Below are 21,219 nucleotides of genomic sequence, written 5' to 3'. Positions count from 1 at the left end.
TGTGTAATATAATACTTTCTTATTTTATGGTTCACACTTTTTGTGTTCTAAGAAATCTCAGTGTAACCTAAAGTCACAAAATATTCTCCTATTTTTTTTCTAAAAGTTTGAATCTTTTTAGGGCTTACATTTAGGTCTATAATCAATTTGAATTAGATGCTTGTGTTTGGTCTGAGATAAGCATTGAGGCTCATGTTTTGCCTATGAATATGCAACTATTCTAGTGTGATTTATTTTAAAGTTTATTTTCCTCATAAAATTCCTTGGTACCTTCTTCAAAAATCAATTGACCACATATGTGTGGGTCTATATCTGGAATTTCTATTGTGAACCATTGATCTTATTCTAAACATACTTTCTTGCCAGTTGTAGCTGTATAAGATTTGAAATTATGAAGAATTAGATCTTCCACTTTTGTTCTTTCTTTTCAGAATTCTTTTGGCTATTTGAAGTCTTTACATGTTTATATAAATTTTAACATCAGTTGCTATTTTCTACATAAAATCTAGCTAAAATCTTAATTGGGATTACAATGAATCTACAGATCAATTGGGGGACAATTAAAAGCAAAACAATAAGTAGTTTTCCAATTCATGAACATGATATGTCTCTCCATTTATCTGTGTCTTTCTTAATTTCCCTCAGCAAAGTTTTGAAGTTTCTAGTGTACAACTCTTGCACATATCTTGTTAAACTTATCTCTAAGTATTTCACTTTTTTGTTACTATTCTAAATGGTAATTTTGAATTTTAATTCCCAATTATTCTTTACTAAAATATAGAAATACAATTAGTCTTATATATTTACCTCATCTTCTGTGACCTTACTAAACTTACTTACTGGTCCTAGTAGCTTTATGGTAGATTATTTTGGATTTTTCTACATAGACAATCACGTTATTTATAAGTGACAATAGTTGTATCTTTCTCTTTCTAATTGGAATGCATTTTATTTCATTTTCTTGTGTTATCATACCAGCTAAAGCTATCAGTAAAATGCTGAATAGAAATGGTAAGGGGAAATATAGTATCTTTTTTCAAATGTTAGAGCAACTTTACATTTCTAGGATATATTCTACTTGGTCTACTTGTATTATCCTTTTTATATAGTGCCAGTTTCAAGTTGCTAATATTTTCTTAGAGACTTTTACATGTATGTTCATGATAACTTTTAATCTGTAGTTTTATTTTCTTATAATGTCATTTTCTGGTCTTGGTATCATGATAATTCTTGCCTTAGATTGAGTTAGAAAGTATTCCCTCTGCTTTTATTTTCTGAGACAGTATAAATAAAATTTGTGTTATATTATTCTTAAATGTTTGGTAGAATTTACCAATAAAGACATCTCAGCCTGGAGCTTTCATCTTGGTTAGATTTTTAATCACCTATTCAATTTCTTTTGTAGATATAGGACTATTACTTATATCTTCTTGAATGAATTCTGGTAGCTTCTATCTTTAAAACAACTTGTAAATTTCATCTATGTTGTCAAATTTATTGGTATAAAGCTATTCATAATCATTTATTTATATGATTATATACTCTCTTTCATTCCTGATATTCATAATCTGTGTGATTCTTCTTTTTTTCTCAGTTAGGCTGGCTTGAGTCTTATACATTTTATTGATTCTTTCCTGGAACTAGATTTTGGTTACATTCATTTTTTTTTCCATTGCTTTCTATTATTTATTTCATATATATATATATGTATATTTGCTCTCTATTACTTTTGTCCTTCTGCTTATTTTAGATTTTTTTTTCAAGATGGATGCTTAGATCATTAACTTGAGACTTTTCTTATTTTCTAGCATAAATACTTACAGTATAAGCTATATAATATCATATAATGCTATAAACTTACCTTGAAAGCATGCTTTAGAAACATCACTCACATTTTTATGTCATTCGAATTTTCATTCAGTTCAAAATATTTTATAATTTTTCTTTTATCATCTTTAACCCATAGGTTTTTTATATGTTTCTTGTTTAACTTCCAAATATTTGGGGCTTTAAAAAATATCTTTCTGTTACTTATTTTTAATTTAATTCTGTTGTTATCAGAGAAAATATTCTACATATCTTCATAGCTCTGTGCAGCACCTCCTCTGACTGAAAATTATGGCTTTGCCTCTCTGAACTAGGAACTCTTGTTTCCTCAACTCAGGGAAACTGCTGAGCTCTGTTTGGGTGTCCCCTCCCTGCACTATGACCTGGAAACTCTTCAGACGATGACCTGGGGCATTCACTGGGCTTACCACATTTGTTTTTATTCTCTTAGCAATCACTGTCCTGTGCTATATATTGCGCAATATCTGAAAACTATTGTTTCATATATTTTGTCTGTTTTCCTGGCCGTTTAAAGAGGAGGGGTAAATTTGGGTTCCTTTTGCTCTAGCATTGCCAGAAACAAGTCAAAAACTATTTAAAGTCATATTATGTTTCATCATATACCAACAAATAGAAAATGCAACTTTAAAATGATGCCATTTACAGTTGCTGAAACAATATATCTAGGAATGTATTTAACAAAAGATATACAATTTGTAGAATATTATAAAACATGATAAAAACACATTATTTAATACCTAAACAAATGGAAGAAAAATACCATGTTAATAGATAGAAAAACTCAATAGTGTAAATTTATTTACAGACAATAAAATATCAATGAAAATTTTAATAGGTTTTGTTTCACAGATGTTTATAACATTTGTATATAAGAGCAAAGGACTAAGAATTCCCAGGAAACTCCTAAATAAAATAAGACCTATCCGCCCAATCAGAAATCATGATTTATAATGAGTCAGATTTGCACACTGTCTAATAGCACAATCTAGGTGAATAGATTGCCTGAGTTTCAAATCTTGCTTAGGTACCCACAATCCATTTCTTTGAGCTCAATTTCTTCATCCATATAATAACAGTGCCCACTTTGCAAGGTAATGATGAGGATTAAATTAGTTAACATGTGAAAACTGCTTGGGACAGTGGCTGGTATATCATAAATATAAACATATGTTCACTATTTTTTATTATTATTATCTAGCTCCAAATCATTAAGACAGCGAAGCATAGAGATAGATAAGTAGACAAACAAAACATATTAGGAAAACCAGAAAAAGAGTCCTACAAAAATGGAATTTTGGCAAAGCTGAGATTTCAGATCTGTGGGAAAAGGTGGGTTATGGTGTGGGATGACTGATCAATTGATTATCCATGAAGAAAAAAATGAACACTGAAAACAAATGAAATGTTCATCAGCTGTAGAATGTAATATATTCATTCATTATAATATATTCGTGCCATGCACCACCACAAAAAGTGAAAATGAATGAATTACAGCATGTCAGATACATACATACATAAATCTCAAAAAAAGTAATGTCGAGCCTAAAAAAAGTCACAGAAGAATAAATACAACTTACTTAGTGACATTTATGTCCACTTTTTCAAAAACAAAACTTAACAATATATTAATTAGCGGTATCTGCACATTTGTAAAACTATGAAAGAAAATAAGAGAATCATTAAAATTAAATCCAGGAAAAGCTGTCACATCAGGGTCCAAGGAGCATATGACCAATTGGAGGCACTTAGAAGATTTCAACAACTTCAAAGGGAAATGTATTATTGGTAAAGCTTGGCAATGGGTACTTGTATATTCTTTGTATTGTTTTTATCTTTACATTTTAGCACATACAGTTTTTATGTCTGCTGTATTTTAAATGTTTTATTTCAAAATCATCTGAGGAGTGCTGAAAAAATCTAAACGACTATTATTTGTGCTATACCAATAGTTTCATGCTTCTGTAAATAAGTGTTATGTTGAATATTTTAAAATGTATCACTGTGAAATGAACCTAAAACAATTCTGAGTTATAAATATCCCTGGACAATTCTTTCCAGAAAGCAGACTTTCAATGGGTTAGAATTAGGGGTCTCCTGAGGACATAAAAGAGATGTCCAGTAAGTGGGAAGAAATACAGGGAGCCCAGGGCTGTGCGATAACATTAGAACATAATAAAACAAACTTATACTTCACAGTTTTCCTAGCTGCGTGGACAATTTTTTTTGTCTATGATTTTTTTAGGGAGAAAAATAATGTAATCATCCAAATAATCCTACCTTAGATTATAGAGGCATGATATCTCAGAAACAGACCTTAAGGACCTCATCTGGTTTTGTAAATTAAAACTGTCTAAGAGGAGGAGGAACATCAAACCTTTCTTTACAATAGACACTGCTCTATTTTTCTACGTAAATATCTGCATTGCCTTGTTTTGTGAACATGAGCCTGCAGAGATATAAGAGGTGTAGACTGTTCTCACACATCGTGCCCTAAATTCTTCCTTTCATCTACCCCAAGGAGTATTCAGGGACTGGTGTGAGCTGCTTTTTGCTTATAAAAACAAGTGCAAGGTGCTCAGTGGATCTTTATTTACTCATTTAGAACATATAGAACACTCTAGTTCAGGACCCTCTGTAATATAATTCTGGGCAAATTTTGGAAAGGCCAGAGGATTTACTAGCAAGGATTCTGAAGCCAACTGGGGGAAATTTCTCCCCCTTTATAAGAAGGATTTACTGCACCTCTCAAGAAAGAAGTAATCTCCAAGAAAAATACAAAGCCAGGGCCAGAGAACCAAGGAGCCAGAAGACAAGTTCTGAAAAGATCTTCTTCGAATCTTTATGAGACCATTTGATCTCTAGCCTTGCCCATGATGCGTAGAGTGGCCATTTGCATTTGTCTTCGTTAAAGTGTGGAGACAGAGAAGTTTTAAGTTCCCTTACGTGGGCATGTAGTATCATCTCTGTGTTGCAATGTGGCTGTGTGACAATGCAAGGGAACACGGTGGATCTGCTGGGCAGTCATGGTTAGGCCTCAGAGAGAAAGCCACATCCTTCCTCTGGTCACAGAGTGACTCTGGCCATCTTAAACCTACCTTGTGAAAACACAGCTTGCATCTAGGCATTGCTCAGGCTACAGAATGCTAGAGAGAGAGTGGACCATTATCTAACCCTCATTTTATAAGAAGTTCAAGCATCAACTACATGAAAATATGAATTCAAAGAATTTATCATTGTGATCAAATAGGCATAACATAAAATTCACCATTTTAAGCATTTGTAAGTGTGCGGTTCTGTGGCATTATGTGTATTCACGTTGTCGTTGACATGGTTTCGCTCTGTGTCCTCACCCAAATCTCATCTCGAATTTTAATCCCTAAGTGTCGAGGGAGGGTCCTGATGGGAGGCGACTGGATCGTAGGAGTGGTTTCCCGCTTGCTGTTCTCATGAGAATGAGGGAGTTCTCATGACATCTAATGGTTTAAAAGCGGCGCTTCCCCCTTCGCTCCCTCTCTTCTGCCACCGCGTAAGAAGGGCCTGGCTTCCTCTTTGCCTTCCACCATGATTGCAAGTTTCCCGAGGCCTCTTCAGCCATGTGCAACTGTGAGTCAATTAAACCTCTTTCCTTTATAAATTACTCAGTTTTGGTCAGTTCTTTGTAGTGGTGTGAAAACTAACTAATACAGTTGTGCAACTATAATCACCATCTGTCTCCGGAACTTTTTCATCTTCCTCAACCTAAACTCTGTACCCATTAAGCATGAACTCCCCATTTTCCCTTCCCCAGTGCCAGACAGCCACCATCCTACTTTCTGTCTGTATGAATTTGACAACTCTAGGAACCTCACATAAGTAGGATCATACAGTATTTGTCCGTTGGTGACTGGCTTTTTTTACATAGTGTAATGTCCTCAAGGTTCATCCATATTGTAGCACATGTCTGAAGTTCCTGCCTTTTCAAGGCGAAAGAATATTCCATTGTATGTATGTACCACACTTCGTTTATCCATCTATCATTGTGTCTTCATTTAGCCATAGACCTTAAGGCTGTTTCTACCTTTTGGATCTTGTTAATAATACCATTATGAGCATGGCTGTACAAATATCTGATTGAATCTTTGCTTTCATTTCTTGGGGGATATATCCCGACAAATAGAATTACTGGATTTTATGGTAATTCTAAGTTTAATTATTTGAGGAACTACCATTCCATTTTCCACAGCGACTATCCCATTTTATATTCCCACCCACAGTACACAAGGGTTCTAACTTTTTCACATCCCCACCAACACTTCCTTTTATTGTTTCTGTTTTTTGTTTTTTCATGATATCCACTCTCATGAATGTGGAGCCTCATTGTGCTTTTGAATTGCATTTATCTAATGATTAGTGATGCTGAGCATTCATTCATTCATTTACTTAGAGACAGGGTCTTACTCTGTCTCCCAGGCTGGAGTGCAGTGGCACGATTACTGCTCACCTTAGCCTTGACCTCCCAGGCTAACTAAAGTGATCTTTCCACCTCAGCCTCCCAAGTAGCTGGAACCGCAGCACACGCCACCACTTCCAGCTAATTTTGATATTTTTCCTAGAGACAGGGTTTCACCATGTTGCCCAGGCTGATCTCAAACTCCTGGACTCAAATGATCCACCCACCTTGGCCTCCCAAAGTGCTGGAATTACAGGCTCACACCACTATGCCCAGCCACTGAGCATCTTTTAATGAGCTTATTGGCCTTCAATAATTTTTAAAGCTGTGCAATTTCACATTCAAAAAGCCATTTCCTAATTTCACTATTTGTGTATGTGTCATTTCTTTATCATTTATGTGTAAAATGTATGCGGTTTGAGTAAAGAGGGAAAATGGAAATGGAATCTTTAAATACATTTAAAAACATTTGTGTTTACTTTGTTGATGGACACATGATTTTCAAAATGTTTAATGGACTCACTTTCTCCTTACTCAACCTTCATCAAAAGTTAATTAAATACGTAGAATTTTCCTAGAAGCTAAGCACATTCTTAGGTTTATTCAGTTTTGCTCATGATTTTGCATACTTCCCACTGCCATTAAATCAGAGCATTGGAAACTACAAAGGATTTCTATAGGTAGCTCAGAAAAACAGCAAATGTGCATTGAACTACATGTCATCCTATGTTTTCACAAGTGCCTATGATTTATGAAATAACCTCTTCTTTTTATGATATTTGGCTTTCAGTAACCAGAAAAATCCAATATGTTGGATGCTTTATAATAACCAAGAAGTTGAGGAAGAAAACTTGAAATTATACAAATGAAACCCCATCACCCTTGTAAGTTACAGTCAAAGACTTAATAAGCTCATCTGATTGCCTAAGTATTCATAGTTTTGTTTTGTTTTGTTTTTGAGATGGAGTCTCGTTCTGTCATCCAGACTGGAGTGCAGTGGTGCAGTCATGGCCCACTGCAACCTCGGCCTCCTAGATTCAAGCATTCTTCCCACCTCAGCCTCCCAAGTAGCCTGGACTACTGCTCGGGAGTAAGTTTTGTATTTCTTGTAGAGATGGGATCTCGCTGTGTTCCTCAGGCTGTTCTCCAACTCCTATGCCCAAGTGATCCTCCTCTTAAAGTGCTGGCATTACAGGCATGAGCCACTGTGCCTGGCCTCTTCATGAGTTTTAACTTTTCGTTTTCCTCCTCAGAATGATGTAAGTCTCATTAGAATCCTTTAAAGAGAGAGAGGGGACTCCATCATTGGCTCACTTGCATTTTAAAGTAAGAGATCATGCCCACTAGAGTCACAAGTATTTAAAACCTCAGGGATAAATCTGAATACATATTCCTATTATTACTGATAAGTCATAAGAATAACTTTTAAGTCACCCCGTGTTTTGGGGTTGTTGTGCTTTCATGCTTGAAATTATACTTTCAATAATGTCATGGGAGACCACCCTAATAAGAAATAGCTTATTTTTACTTCAGGATTCTACTCTCAAATATAAAATTTTAACTTGCACTGAGAGCCAAGATAATTCTTAAAATGGCACATGGAAAAACTGTGACTACAAAACTCCAGCCTCCATCACAACCTGGCTGTCTAACACATTTTTGTACAACTTTTCGAACTGCTTCTAAATCCACTGTTGGTTCAGATAAGTCGTTCAGCCTTCTATGTAAGGGAGTGTTTTGCAATAAAAAACCAAAAAAGTTCCTCTTGGCACTGAATTTTATAACATAATGAAGCATGTCCTAAATAATTTTAAGATTCTTTTACAATATAGAAGCACAGATGGGTGACATCATGGTATAAAGCAACTTTTACTGAAATCATAAAAAAAAAAATGCTTTTTAAAGGGTTCTTAGAAATTAGAGTTGTTAAATCAAGAAATCTTTCTGTAGCATTCAACTAGAAAATTGAGGAATCTAAACTTACAAGCCTTTGTCCTGAATCTAGGAAGCATGAAAATTTTACAGGATGAATGCAGACCACAAATTCAGTTATTCAAGCACTCAAACCATGCCTCTCTACATATGGCCACCTATATAAAGTAACTATCAGTGTAAAGTGGCAAAGCATGACATAATCCAAATAGCTAAAGAGGTGGACCTTGCTCCTGTTCCCACTATGTTTTATAATTAAGTTAGAATCAATATTGGCTGTTCTTGGAGACCATCATGACACTTACCACAAGTCCCTCAATGTGATATAATGTCCAAATAGTAGAGTGAGATAAATTTAAGAAATTGTTCACATATAGGTTTGGAGCCAGAACGGAGTTCACCCATCTAGACACAAAGGGAGGCAAAATATCCATATAGCAGGTATTGATCAAGGAGACAGGAATCAGAATATTATTCATACGTGGTTGTAATTGGCTGCTACTGAACAGGTGTCAACAAAGTACTACCAAATCTGTCCAGCCACCTGTTTTTACAAATGAAGTTTTATGGGAACACAGCCTTACCCATGCATTGGCATTTTGTCTATGGCTATTTTTACTCTCCAGTGGTGAAGATGGATAGTTGATCACAGGCCATACAGTTCAAAAAGCTGAAAATATTTACTGTTTGGCCCGTTACAGGAAAAAGTTTGCTACGGAACATTCTGCTAAGATATCAAGCCAATCATAAGGCAGGACCAAGTAAAAAAACTGGATTAAGCCAGGATGAAGTAGGACATTGGTATTTTATAACCATTAAAATTATTACCTTTAATTCATATGCATTCTTACGATTGTCAAAGTGCTTTCTTATTCATTATCCCACTTGACTGTTGGAAGAACCCTGTAATATAACAGGGTAGTTGCCACAACACCTTTTCCAAGGTGATTTGGCCCTAAGAGGTGAAGTGTTTTCTCCTGGATTACATAACAAGTGGGGGGTCTTCTAGCACAGTGAGCTTAGGAGTCAAACAAAGCTGGCCAGGTGTGGTGGCTTACACCTGTAATCCCAGAACTTTTGGAGCCCAAGGTGGCGCGGATCGCTTGAGCCCAGGAGTTCAAGACCAGCCTGGGCAACATGGCAAAACCCCTACTGTACAAAAAATACAAAAAAAAAAAAAATTAGCTAGGGATGGTGGCACATGCCTATGGTCCCAGCTATTCAAGAGGCTGAGGTGGGAGGATCACCTGAGCATGGGAGGCTGAGGCTGCGGTGAGCCACGAGCACACCACTGCACTCCAGCCTGGGCAATAAAGTGAGACCCTGTCTCAAAATAAATAAATAAATAAATAAATAAATAAATAAATAAATAAATAAATAAGACAAGTAGAAGTCAGAAAGTCAGACAAAGCTTACCAAGTTACCAAGTTGTTTGTCTTGACATCTGGTCAGAAAGCAAGATCAGGAGGCAGGGCAAAGGTGAAAGTTCAAGAAGCCCAGCAGACACTGTGCTGAGGCACCTTACACCTCAGGAGAAGATGCAGACATCCTGGAGCACGCTTCCCCACTGACCTTTGCGGAGACTTGCTGACTGCACACAGGAAGCTGCTCTGCTCACATCCTCCAGGCTGCTGCCTTCCCATCTGCTCTTCCACACAGGATGTTGTTCTCCCAGATCAGAGCTGCTGGATTCCCATGACACGAAGCTCATGCACGCATCCTATCTGGGGATGCTTGTAGCCACCCAAGTGCAGTGCATTTTGGGGTCTGGCACACAGCATCCAAGATGACAGAGGCACTCTTCCCAGGTCACCGCTGTGACTGAACAGTCAGTCTATGTTCACACTCAGTGTGTGTGTGGATTGCAGCCAGACTTTTTGCTTTGTCGAGAAGAGGGCAGATTCCAGGGCCAGACTGACTGAGTTCATTTCCCACTCCTGTACTTAGTATCTGTGAGATCTTGGGCACATTTCTGGGCCTCTGAGAGTTTCAATTTGCTCATCTGTGAACTGGAGATAATAATGGTATCTACCTTGTCGGGTCACCATGAAGGATAAATGACTTAGGATAGTGTTGGGCACACAGTAAGTGTACAATAAATGCTAGCAATTGTTCTTAATGATCATTACTGTCTCAAGGAGAGCCAGGGCCCTACCACAGCCTGTAGTATTTTCTTCTTGGGAGGCAATTTTTCTCTTGGGGTACCTGATGCCTTTACACCCTTAGTTAGATGTAAATTGTCACCAAGATGTTTGCTCACATCTTGCAGATGGGAAAGCAGATAGAACTTTGGAAAAAACAGTCCATATCTAAAACACCAACGTGCTGATATACCGGGAAGAGACTAATCACTCCAGCTTCTGAGGCAGAGTGTAGCTTCAGGGCCAATTAGTATCACCAGCTCATGATGCAAACCCCAGTTAGATGCTGCACGGAACTCTTGTCACATGAGGTTCTTCTTAGGGACTATCAAGAAATGAAGGAGGGTATTCCCTTATAGATGATCTCTATTTCCATGTTCAAAACTGCAAGAAAAAGTTTGTTTAAAGCCCATAGGAGGAATGTAGGTTAGCTACAAGAAAGAACTAGTAAGCATGGAGATTTCCTGTGCTGCCAACAAAGCAAAGTTGGCTATGCCTTTGGGATTTGGAAAGCAGAATAGAGTCAGAGAGGTGTGACGCAGCTCAAAGCTAGGTGTTGTTGAACCAGGAGAGCACAAGAGATCCTCAAAGCCAGCCTCTAGCTATGGATGGAAGAAGGAGTCATGCATGAGCAACCATTGGTGTCAAATCCTACCAGAAAACAGAAGTGCACATCACCATGTAGAGCTGCTCATCAGAGCCAAGGTGAAGTCCAGCCGAGCACAGGGTTACTGCAGGCTGTGGCCTCGAACCAGCCCCAGGGAGAAGAGCCCCCAGCAACCACCTCCTTCACTGGGGTAGCCAAAGATCATCCCTAAACCAGGACAGCTCAGGCAGTTACAAAAGCAGAATCAGGGAGCTTTAGCAAAGGCTGAGAAACCAGGAAGAGAGTTCATGGGAAGGGCTAGCCCCATATTTGGAATACTGTAATGTTCTTTCTCTTTGGTGAGGATTTATGTCAACAGAAAGGGCTTCCAGACAGGTGTGGAGGCATCCAGTTACGAAACTAAATAGAGATCTATGTGGGGATGGGGTCAGGGAGGCCCAAAAGTACAATGAATAATTCAATAGTGATATCACTGAAGATGGTTCAGGAAGATGTTCTCATGCTAAAAAAAGTGATGGCAGCTGGATTTGGAATAGACAGGTTTATTTGTCCATTTGCATTGCTATAAAGGAATACTTGAAACTGGGTAATTTATAAAGAAAAGACGTTTATTTGACTCATGGTTCTGTAGGCTGTACATGAAGCATAGTGCTGGCATCTGCTCCTGGTGAGGCCTGCAATCATGGCAGAAGGTGAAGGGGAACCAGCAAGTGTCATGGCAAGAGAGAGAGCAGGAGAGAGAGGGGAGGGCACCGACTCTTTTTAAACAACCAGATCTCACGTAGACTAATAAAGTGAACTAATAGAGTGAGAACGCACTCATTACCACGAGGATCGCAACAAGCCATTTAGGAAGGATCCACCCCCATGACCCAAACACCTCCGCTAGGCCCACCATCAACACTGGAGGTTGAGACTTGGACGGGACACACATCCAAACCAAGTCAACAGGGTGAGCACTTGGAATTTTTAAGTAGGAAGAAAACTTCCAGTCCCATCCTTTCTGAACAGGCCAAAGGATGATCAGCCCAATTCCAGAGGTGCTGACAGTGAAATCATGAGACTCAGGGAGAAGATCCGTAAGGCCCTGGAGAGCAGAGGCCATCACCAGCACATGCAGGAGGCTTGTTACAAAGTCTTAAGGAAAAAAGAAATGTCAAGGTTCAGTGTGTTGAATCCTGCCTGGATTAGGTCATTGTGGGGAGATACTAGACCAGAAGGGACCACACATAGGAGTAAAACCCAGTCCAGGCACAGTGGCTCATGCCTATAATCCTAGCACTTTGGGAGGTTGAGGCAGGAGGATCACCTGAGGTCAGAGTTCAAGACTAGCCTGGCCAACTTGGTGAAACCCCATCTCTCCAAAAAAAAAAAAAAAAACTAGCCAGGCATGGTGGCAGGTGCCTGAAATCCCAGCTACTCAGGAGGATGAGGCATGAGAATTACTTGAACCCAGGAAGCAGAGGTTACAGTGAGTCAAGATCGTGCCACTGCACTGTCTCCAAAAAAAAAAAAAAAAAGTAATATAACCTATGAATTCAAAGTAAAACTCAGAGCAAACCTGATCAACTGGTGAATGATCTCAGTCTGGAAGTCTTAGGCTCTGGAGTAGATGGGCAAGCTGCCTGTTGATCACAGGAGACAGATTGTCTATTTCAGATTAAAGCAGTATTCTTGGTATAAGCTGTATAGGTGTGTACTGTTCCCAGAGTGAGACAGGGTTTGTTCTCTAGAAACTGGTCTTTTACCCTGAGATCACTCACAATTCAAACAATGTCTTTGTGATATAATGGCTACTTTCTTATTTTTGGACTCAAACTAACGATAAAAATAACATAGATTCTACAAACTCTTCTCTTTCCTTTTTTGCTTTGGTGCTAGGAAGCTCACAGCCAAATTTCTTTTCCTCCAGACTCTATGATTATTCATTTCTTATTTTAATGTCACACAAATTTTATCTTAGTAGTGTATGTATTTTGCAAGCCAACTCACATCCTTTGTTAGGAATGAGGTAAGGATAGAAACAAATTAACAAAACCTCTCTTCTTTATTTCTGCCTTTATTTTTTAAAGGGTTTTTTTGTTGGGCAGGCTTGAAACTGCATGACCAAGCAAATGTTTCTGTGTCATCTTTCTATTCTTTCCTCGGTTTAAAATAAAAATATACCATGCATTGTTGACCATGGCCCTTGTGTTCAGCCTTTAGATTGGCCTGATGGTTTGATATACACTAAAATGACAAAGCATTTCAGGAAACCTCCATTGAGTGGAGAAGAAAAATAATAAATCACGTGGTACTCTTCAATGCACTTTAAAGTATTGACCTTGTGGATGAACCAGCTTTATTTAAACAGATGCATGAGTTTTGGTACAGACATGTGAAGTCTGTTTCTTGAGTGACAGGGGATACCTTTACCCCAAGTGTTACAGCTCAAACCAAGCATGGTCACTGAAACTCTGATTAGGTGACAAGTGAAATGAGCTTGAAGTTCTCAGGCAGGTTCCCCAGTGTTCCCATAAAGGGACATAACCTGTTTATGGCTGGTAGTCCCTACAAAATGGAAGTAGCAAAAATGAGCAAGCAGCTCTGCAAGTGACCTATCCCCCTAAGGTGCAGTAGCACCTCGGAGGGCAGCCGAGGAAGGTTGGATCCAGTAGTTGCTAGCACGGCCACAGTGAAATGAGACAGCTTTCAGTGACCCAGACAAGTAGCTGATTCCAAAGCCCATTAGGCATGACAATCACCTGAGAATTGCTTTTTTTTTTTTTGACAGGGTCTCACTCTGTCACACAGGCTGGAGTACAGTAGCATGATCTCAGCTCACTGCAACCTCTGCCTCCCGGGCTCAGGTGATCCTCCTGCCTCAGCCTCCTAGGACTATAGGTGTGTGCCACAATGCCTGGCTATGTTTTGTATTTTTCATAGAAACAAGATTTCACCAAGTTGGCCAGGCTGGTCTCCAACTCCTAACCTCAAGTGATTCACCCACCTCGCCCTTCCGAAGTGCTGGGATGGCAGATGTGAACCACCACGCCCAGCTGAAAATTGCTTTTGTAAATTTCTGGGACCCTATCTTGGGCTCTTTCCAGAAATTCTAATTCACTGGGCCTGAGATGGAACCCAGAAATGTTGATTTATTTTTTAGAGGTTCTCCAGCTGATTCTCTAGTCTCTCAGGTCTGGAAAAACCACCATGGTCTAAAGACAGCTGCCCTAGCCACCCTCGAGTCCACCCCACCCCCACCCCAGCAGTGCAGACATCTATGTTGTACATATGTATATATTCTGTTGATGTACACACAGTCCCCGACATATGATAGTTCAACTTAGGATTTTTTGACTTTACAATGGGGGGAACAATATGCATTCAGTGGAAACCATACTTTGAATTTTGAATTGTGGTCTATTCCCAGGCTAGTGACATACAATGCAATACTCCCTCGATATACTGGGCAGCAGCAGCGAACCACACCCCCTGGTCAGCCACAAAATTGAGAGTGTAAATGACAGACACTCTACAGTGTTTTGTGTGGCCAGACAGTTGGCCCAACTGTAGGCTGCTGTAAGTGTTCTGGACAGGTTTAAGGCAGGCTTGGCCAAGCTATGATGGTTGTCGGTAAGCTATCAACTTACCCTATTTTTTTTTTTACTTATCCTATTTTCAACTTTCAGTGGGTTTATCAGGACCTACTCCCGCTGTATGTCAAGGGACATTTGTATATACATATGTATGCATATGAATGAATATATATATCTTCTTGACCCTATATATAATATGTATTATATATTATATATAGTATATTATATATAATAAAACATATATAATAAAATAAAATAATATAATATAATATATAAATAAAATAAAATATATTTTATATATATAATAAAATAAAATATATATTATATTATTACATATTATATATTATATTATTTTATTAAAATAAAATATATATTATATATTATATATTATATATTTTGTGTGTGTGTGTGTATATATATATATGTGTGTATATATATATATACACACACACCCCATTGGCTCTGTTTTTTTGGAGAACCCTGACTAATACAATTCCCAACTCTACAAGTGGCCTATAGCATAATCATCTTGATTTTTTCCCCTCCCCTTTGTAAAATTAGTCTCATTACACTGGCTCTCCCAGAGAAGGAAAGTGTGCTATAATGAGACGTCATTCTATTCCTCTGAAATGCTTCTATCCACACTGCATGGGATAAAACCACCTGTTTTAAATGGTGTCAAGATGCAGTCACACTTCTTTCCTGGCACTGATCCTTCCAGCCAGCTTCCCAGGCCAAAGTCCTTTGCCAGGTGCCGCAGTCCTGGAAGTCATGTGATTTGTGTCCGCCAGGGTCCAAGCTATGTCGCTGTCCGTCATTATTCTGAGGCATGAGTCTAAAATGTGAGCCTGGTCTCTGGAGTAGCCTCTTGGCTAGTGGGTGGAGAATCCTGACTGGTTCCTCTCTCCTCCATCCCTGCACAACTGGAATGCTGTTCATTTGACAGCCTATAAAGTAGCCGAGGTTAGTTTCTTTGTGAAATCTATTCCTGAAAAGAAAGGTGACCGCTAATATGATGAGGGAACTGAGGAAACCTGAAGAAGCCTGAGAAAGCAATGGTACCAAAGTACTTGGGCAGAAATAAAAGATAATTTGGAGGAATGAAAGCATGGAGTTTCTTATTTGGACAGAATTATTAAGAGTAAAGGGCTTGCTTAAATTTTGTAGTTATGCTTTACTAAATTTAATGGAGTGGATTTTATGATACAACAGTATTTGCAAATGTGGTGGTTCATTACATTTGCAGGACACTTCTCATAATATTAAGGGTTTACTCTCACATTTTTTCCTCCCAGTTTATAGGGCTGAGGTTATGAGTGTGATCCTACTATGGACTCTGTGGTCTGAGTGAAGATTTGATCTTGTAACTGACATTTTTTATAAGGCTGTGCTAGACCTGTTAGGAATCATTAAAACTGAAGTTTTGAAAAGACGGGCTAAGGAAAGTATTTATTGAGTGCGACCATGTGCCTGACCAGGTGCAGAGTTGTCATTTCAGTTGATCTATGTAGTAATTCTCTGTGGCAAAAATTACTAACCCAATTTTAATAACGAAAAGCCGGGGAAGGTAACTTGCCCGGGGCTGGGCCCACATTTAGAAGTTAGAGGTAACTCCTGTTCCCATTGATTCCAAAATTTATACTCTCTCCAGCACATAACTACATCTGATAAAGTGCTAAGTAGCTTCACATTTATCAACTGTAAATGGGGAATAGCACGGTATTTACACTTGGAGTGGAGTTATATGACCACATCTTCCCAGAACCTTTTTATAGTTCATAGAGAGTTTGTGTAGACTCTCCCCAAGGGAATACAGAATAATCGAGGTTGGAAACAGCTTAACCTCAAGTCATAAAAATCACTGACATGGGAAACTAAGAGGGAAAATGGTTATCCTTAGTGGAGAGGTTGTATGCCTCCGGTATGGGCTACATGTTCAATTGGTGGAAGCAATGTTTTCAGCCCTGAAAAATGTGACCCCTTGAACACATTTGATTTTTACATCATGACTATTGTTTTTTGTAAAGCACGCTAAGTACAAATATTTGTTAGAATAAACTCCAAGCTCTTTAAAAGGTAAAATAATTTCTATCTCTTTCCCCAGCTATCTCTCTCTGACACACACACATATGCACGTACACACATACACACACATCCCACAACACATCACACAGACACACAATTGCCCTTTTTATAGATTAGTTGGTACCCTGTGGCAGCCCGAAGAGGTTGGAAATTACATTCTTCTGTTTTCTTACTTTGTCATGGTTCTGTGCCTGTTCTGTAAACAGCAGGAGAAGTAATTATGTAAGGTGGGTATTCGTTTCACGGTCGCCTCTTGGAATATACTATAGGAAGGTGCTAAAGCAAGGAAATATTTGCTTGAACTAATGCCTGGAAACTGAACGTGGCATGCACTTCATAATAATATAAACCACACATCTGGCTCATTTTTATGTATTGTACCTGAGTGGGTGGGGTAATATTTATATTATTTTCCCACTTCTAGGCTGTCTGGTGTGTAGTCTGTGCATGCAAGGGAGTATCGTGTGTGTGTGTGTGCACGCGCGTGTTTCGTATTCCCTATTGCAGCATCTGCCGTTTGCTCTGAATTGGAGCATTTACCATTGCAAAACTGTCACCGGCATCTTAGAAACACAGATTTACATTCCACAGGTCCTGTAAATGGGCTACGGGGCTGTATGATGCCTTGTGTTTAAAAGAGATCCAAGTGGCAGCCCAGCACTTTCCGTCCCGCTGCACTTCATACTGTAACTGTGTCCGTTGAAAAGTGAAGCTCAAAGGATTTTTTAGAATCTGCTGCCCCAGCAGGTAACACTCTGGAGTTTTTTTTTTTTTCTTGTTGTTTTTTCTGCCATTTAAAATGTCCAAACCCTCTCGCTTGGCTAGACCTTTCTTCTCTAACGCAGCTTCTAAGCTGCCATCAGCTAGGCGGGATGATTTGAACAGCAAACAGAAAAAAAACAGCTTAGGTGAGAAGATTTTGAGAACTGGGAGTGAAGGAAATTTGGTCAAACAGCAGCAGGTGCAAACGGCGGCAACTTCTGCCCAGCGGAAGGCTACAACACACAAAGGTAATGTTTGAAATCCACTGCTTTTGTGAGCGTTTGCTTAGAAACCTCCTGCTTAACAACACTGACCAGTAACTTCAATGAATGAGACTTTTCATGGCTTCAAAACTTATCCATTTGATTGAATGTGAAATTTTCTAAAATCCTGGAGTGTGTTGCTAAAAATAACCAATAATTATTAGGAAGATGGAGGTGACAGAACTTTCTGTCATTAATTAATGAATAAGAAATGCTGATTGTTTTCACTTGTCTTCCAGAATAACAGATTTTATTATTGGTCGTGTTTTGTAGTCTTTTATAATCCAATCATATCCAAAGTTTCTTACCATTTACCTATAAGAATAGAAACTAAAAAAAGAAAGAAATTGTTCTAAAACCTTATCATTAACCAGCAATGGAATTGTTGCATGCTGAATTGTTTACACTCTCTTTTAAAAATGAATTGTATCTGAAATACTAGTCTGTTTGTATCTGAATACTAATTGTATCTGAAATACTAGTATGGTTCCTTGAAAAGCATGATAAAAATTTCTGCTAGTGTTCTTACCTGGTGCATTTAAATTAGCCTTCTCGGGTGAATGTTGGACTGTTTCACCTAGCAAGAGTATTGGTGGATATTTGCCCAGGAATTGAGAAATGTGATAACTAAAGCTATCTGTTATTTCAGTGTATATAATCACAGAAGGCAATGAAATCATAGCTAAAAATATAATAGTAATTTCCCCCATTGTACAAAGAACTACATATTAAATCACTAAGCAGCATTTATAATACTTATTTTAATAGAGTCTGAGTTATCTACTACAAACATAATATTTGGCCCTGTGATTTTATAGTAAGACAAAAAATTGTTTTAATATTCTTATTCTTATAACTGGGAGGTTTTATTTTCTAAAAAGTCTATTTTATAATTTTAAACCTGACCTCTTCTCCATTAAAAACTATGACAAACAAATATGCAATGATACACTTTTGTGCCCTGTACTATTTCGAAGAGGTAAGTATCTGTCTGGAAAATTTTAATTTTTCCCTTAGTTGCATTATTATTGTTTCATCCACTGTGATCAATGACATGCTTGTATAAAAAACTGAGACCAAAATGCTTCATAAAAGGCACATGCAATCAACACTAGAAGACCTTAGAAGTGTTGACAGAAGTGGCTGAATAGAATGAATTTTGGCTGCATAAAAGGAAAACTTTCTTTTCTGTTAGACTATGTATAAAAATCTGAAAAATTCTTAGAAAAAGGAATGTCAACTACCTCAACCTAAAGAGTGTCCAAACATTTATACAGAATATGTGCTTTTTTAAACAAACAATCTGAGGCTCGGTGCTTATTCCAAAGATTTATTCAAAATGCTGACCTTTTCATGGCAAACTATGAACAGTTTTGAATAGACTTAGTGGGTGAAAATAATTTTCTTTGATAACAGGTTTGGGTTGGGATTAGTTCAAAGTCATTTAAAACCAAGAGTGAGTATTAAAGTCCAAGATCAATATAAATACGACACACTTTTGTAAAAAATAAACGGGGTAAATTATAAAATAATAAGGTGGGTTTTTTTGTGTGTGTTTCTCTGAGAGGAAAAGGAAGTATTCTACCGCAAGACGTTTTGATACTGACAGAAGGACTGGATTATTTTCGAAAGACATCATCATCACGTATATTTGTTTTTCTTCTTTAATCAGTATTTTTTTAATCCAACACACTGTACCATATAGTACCAATAGAAACCTTTAATAGTTGGCAAGTCGGACTATGAGTCTCTTTCTAAGATAGCTCTCTTGCATTAGGCTTTCACAGGACATGGTTGTCGTAAGATCAAGAAATCCAATAATAGCCACACCATCTGAGATTTATGTTGAATTGATGTGGTGTTTTCTTGCCCTCCTCACTAAGATTTTAGTGTCAGTTCTTTAGAATGTTTATTTCATTTGGTGCAAAAGGTTTAGCTTAATCTTGACGCAGCTTATCGTGTGTCAGACTTTATTTCTCCCTTGTGTAATTTGTCAAATGAGGGTACCCTGGTACGTTTCTGACTTTTTTTTTTAAGTGTGTCTCCCATTTAACTGTATTTCTTAGATTAGTGTAGTGACCCTTCCTTTCACCTCTTTTCCATGCTCCCCTCTCCACTTCTTAAATTTTCTCTTCTGTACTTTTATTTGGGTATTAAAATATTGATAATAGTTATGTTTGGTTATCATAATTAGTTTTTCATCATCCATCTATAGGCTAATTCTAAAAGTTGAAAATCAGTAAAGTGTGTAACTAATATGACCTCATAAATCTTTTTATTACTAAGCTGAAAAGTGTGCTAAATCATTTTCTTTTACAGTTTTAAAGTCTTTAGTCCTCTGTCCTCAGCATCTCTATTCTCCAAAGGACTGTATGGTCACGGTTATACTCATAGAACGTCCCTTTTTTTCTAGATGCTTTTCTCTGCATCCCTCAGTTCTTCTGCCCTGCTATTTCCTGCCTGATTTCTAGAACTCCTAAACAGGTATCTCTTACTTTCCTTTATTATTTTGCGAAAGCACATTCCCAAGAAACTTAAGGAAAACTAAATGACAGGTAAACTTTCTAAATGTTTGCATGTCCAAAAAACATCTTTATTTTGTTTTCACATTTCAATGATACTTTGGACAGGCATAGATTTTTAGACCAAAAATCACTTTTTCCTCGTAATGTTAAAGGCCTTTTTCCATTGTCTTTTGAGATCTAGAAGTGTTGATGAGAAGTCCTGTGTTGTTCAAAGAGTCACAGTTTCCTTTGTAGATGATTTCTTTTCTCTCTCTCTTGAAGCTTTAAGGATCTCCTTTATCCTTGATGTTCTGCAATTTCACTGAAGTATTTAAAAGTATAGGGGTTTTATTCATTCATTTGGCTTGATGAGCTCTTTCAAATTGAAGAATAATGGCCTTCAGTTCTGGGTGTTCTTTCCTATCAATTCTTTGATAATTTCTTTCTCTGTATTTGCTCTAGTTCTCTCTTTATGGGCCTCCTAGGAGTTGGCTCTTGAATCTACTACATCAATTTTTCTGATCTCATCTTTCCGTTATGTTTTTAAGCTTTCATCTCTTGAGTTTTTCTAGGAGATTTGCTTAATCTTATATTCCAACTCTTCTGCTGTCTAGTTTTGATCATCATCATATTTTTAATTTCCAAGAAGCTTTATAAATTCTGATCACTTGGGGACCAACACACATGGTGTTATTTTCTGTATATAAGCAATATACTCGTGTGCTTCATTTACCTAATGTACTTATCATTACCTGTTCCAATCTGATGGTACCATATACCCATGTTTCATGATGAGGGTAACCATATCAGTGTGATACTAGTATGTTTTTATTCCGAACCAATGGTCTGAATTGACTCCTAGAACAGAAGAGCCTGGCAATCAATAATCCTTAGAACAACAGCCTTGAAACTCATGTTCACCAATGGAGAATTTTTTCATGATACAAACCCACCAAATAGAAAATGAATGTTGAAGCGTATGTGTTGATATATGTCAACAGTTTTATTCAGGATGAGGATATGAGCCAATATCTGAGAATGTGGCATTTCTTCCTGGGTTTTCTGGTTCT

General features: G+C 37.8%; 1 protein-coding gene across 17 annotated transcripts in view; it reads left to right on the top strand.

Annotated features, from left to right (window-relative positions):
- LOC105480028 (KIAA1217 ortholog) overlaps positions 1-21,219 on the top strand; it is a 910,528-nt gene that overhangs the window by 388,629 nt on the left and 500,680 nt on the right. For 3 of the 17 annotated variants that reach the window (XM_071070354.1, XM_071070359.1, XM_071070348.1), the window contains exon 1: positions 17,445-17,630. The exons of 4 other annotated variants lie outside the window; for them this stretch is intronic. The gene's annotated coding sequence lies outside the window, so the exon portion shown is untranslated. Of the gene's footprint in view, positions 1-17,439; positions 17,631-21,219 lie in introns of those variants that run through there. 10 more of the 17 variants (XM_071070356.1, XM_071070353.1, XM_071070351.1 and 7 more) reach the window with 6 other exon arrangements.

This window comes from Macaca nemestrina, chromosome 9 (assembly GCF_043159975.1).
Source record: "Macaca nemestrina isolate mMacNem1 chromosome 9, mMacNem.hap1, whole genome shotgun sequence".
Classification (NCBI taxonomy): domain Eukaryota; kingdom Metazoa; phylum Chordata; class Mammalia; order Primates; family Cercopithecidae; genus Macaca; species Macaca nemestrina.
Note: the sequence above shows the minus strand (reverse complement) of the source record. Positions and strands in the feature narration are given on the sequence as shown.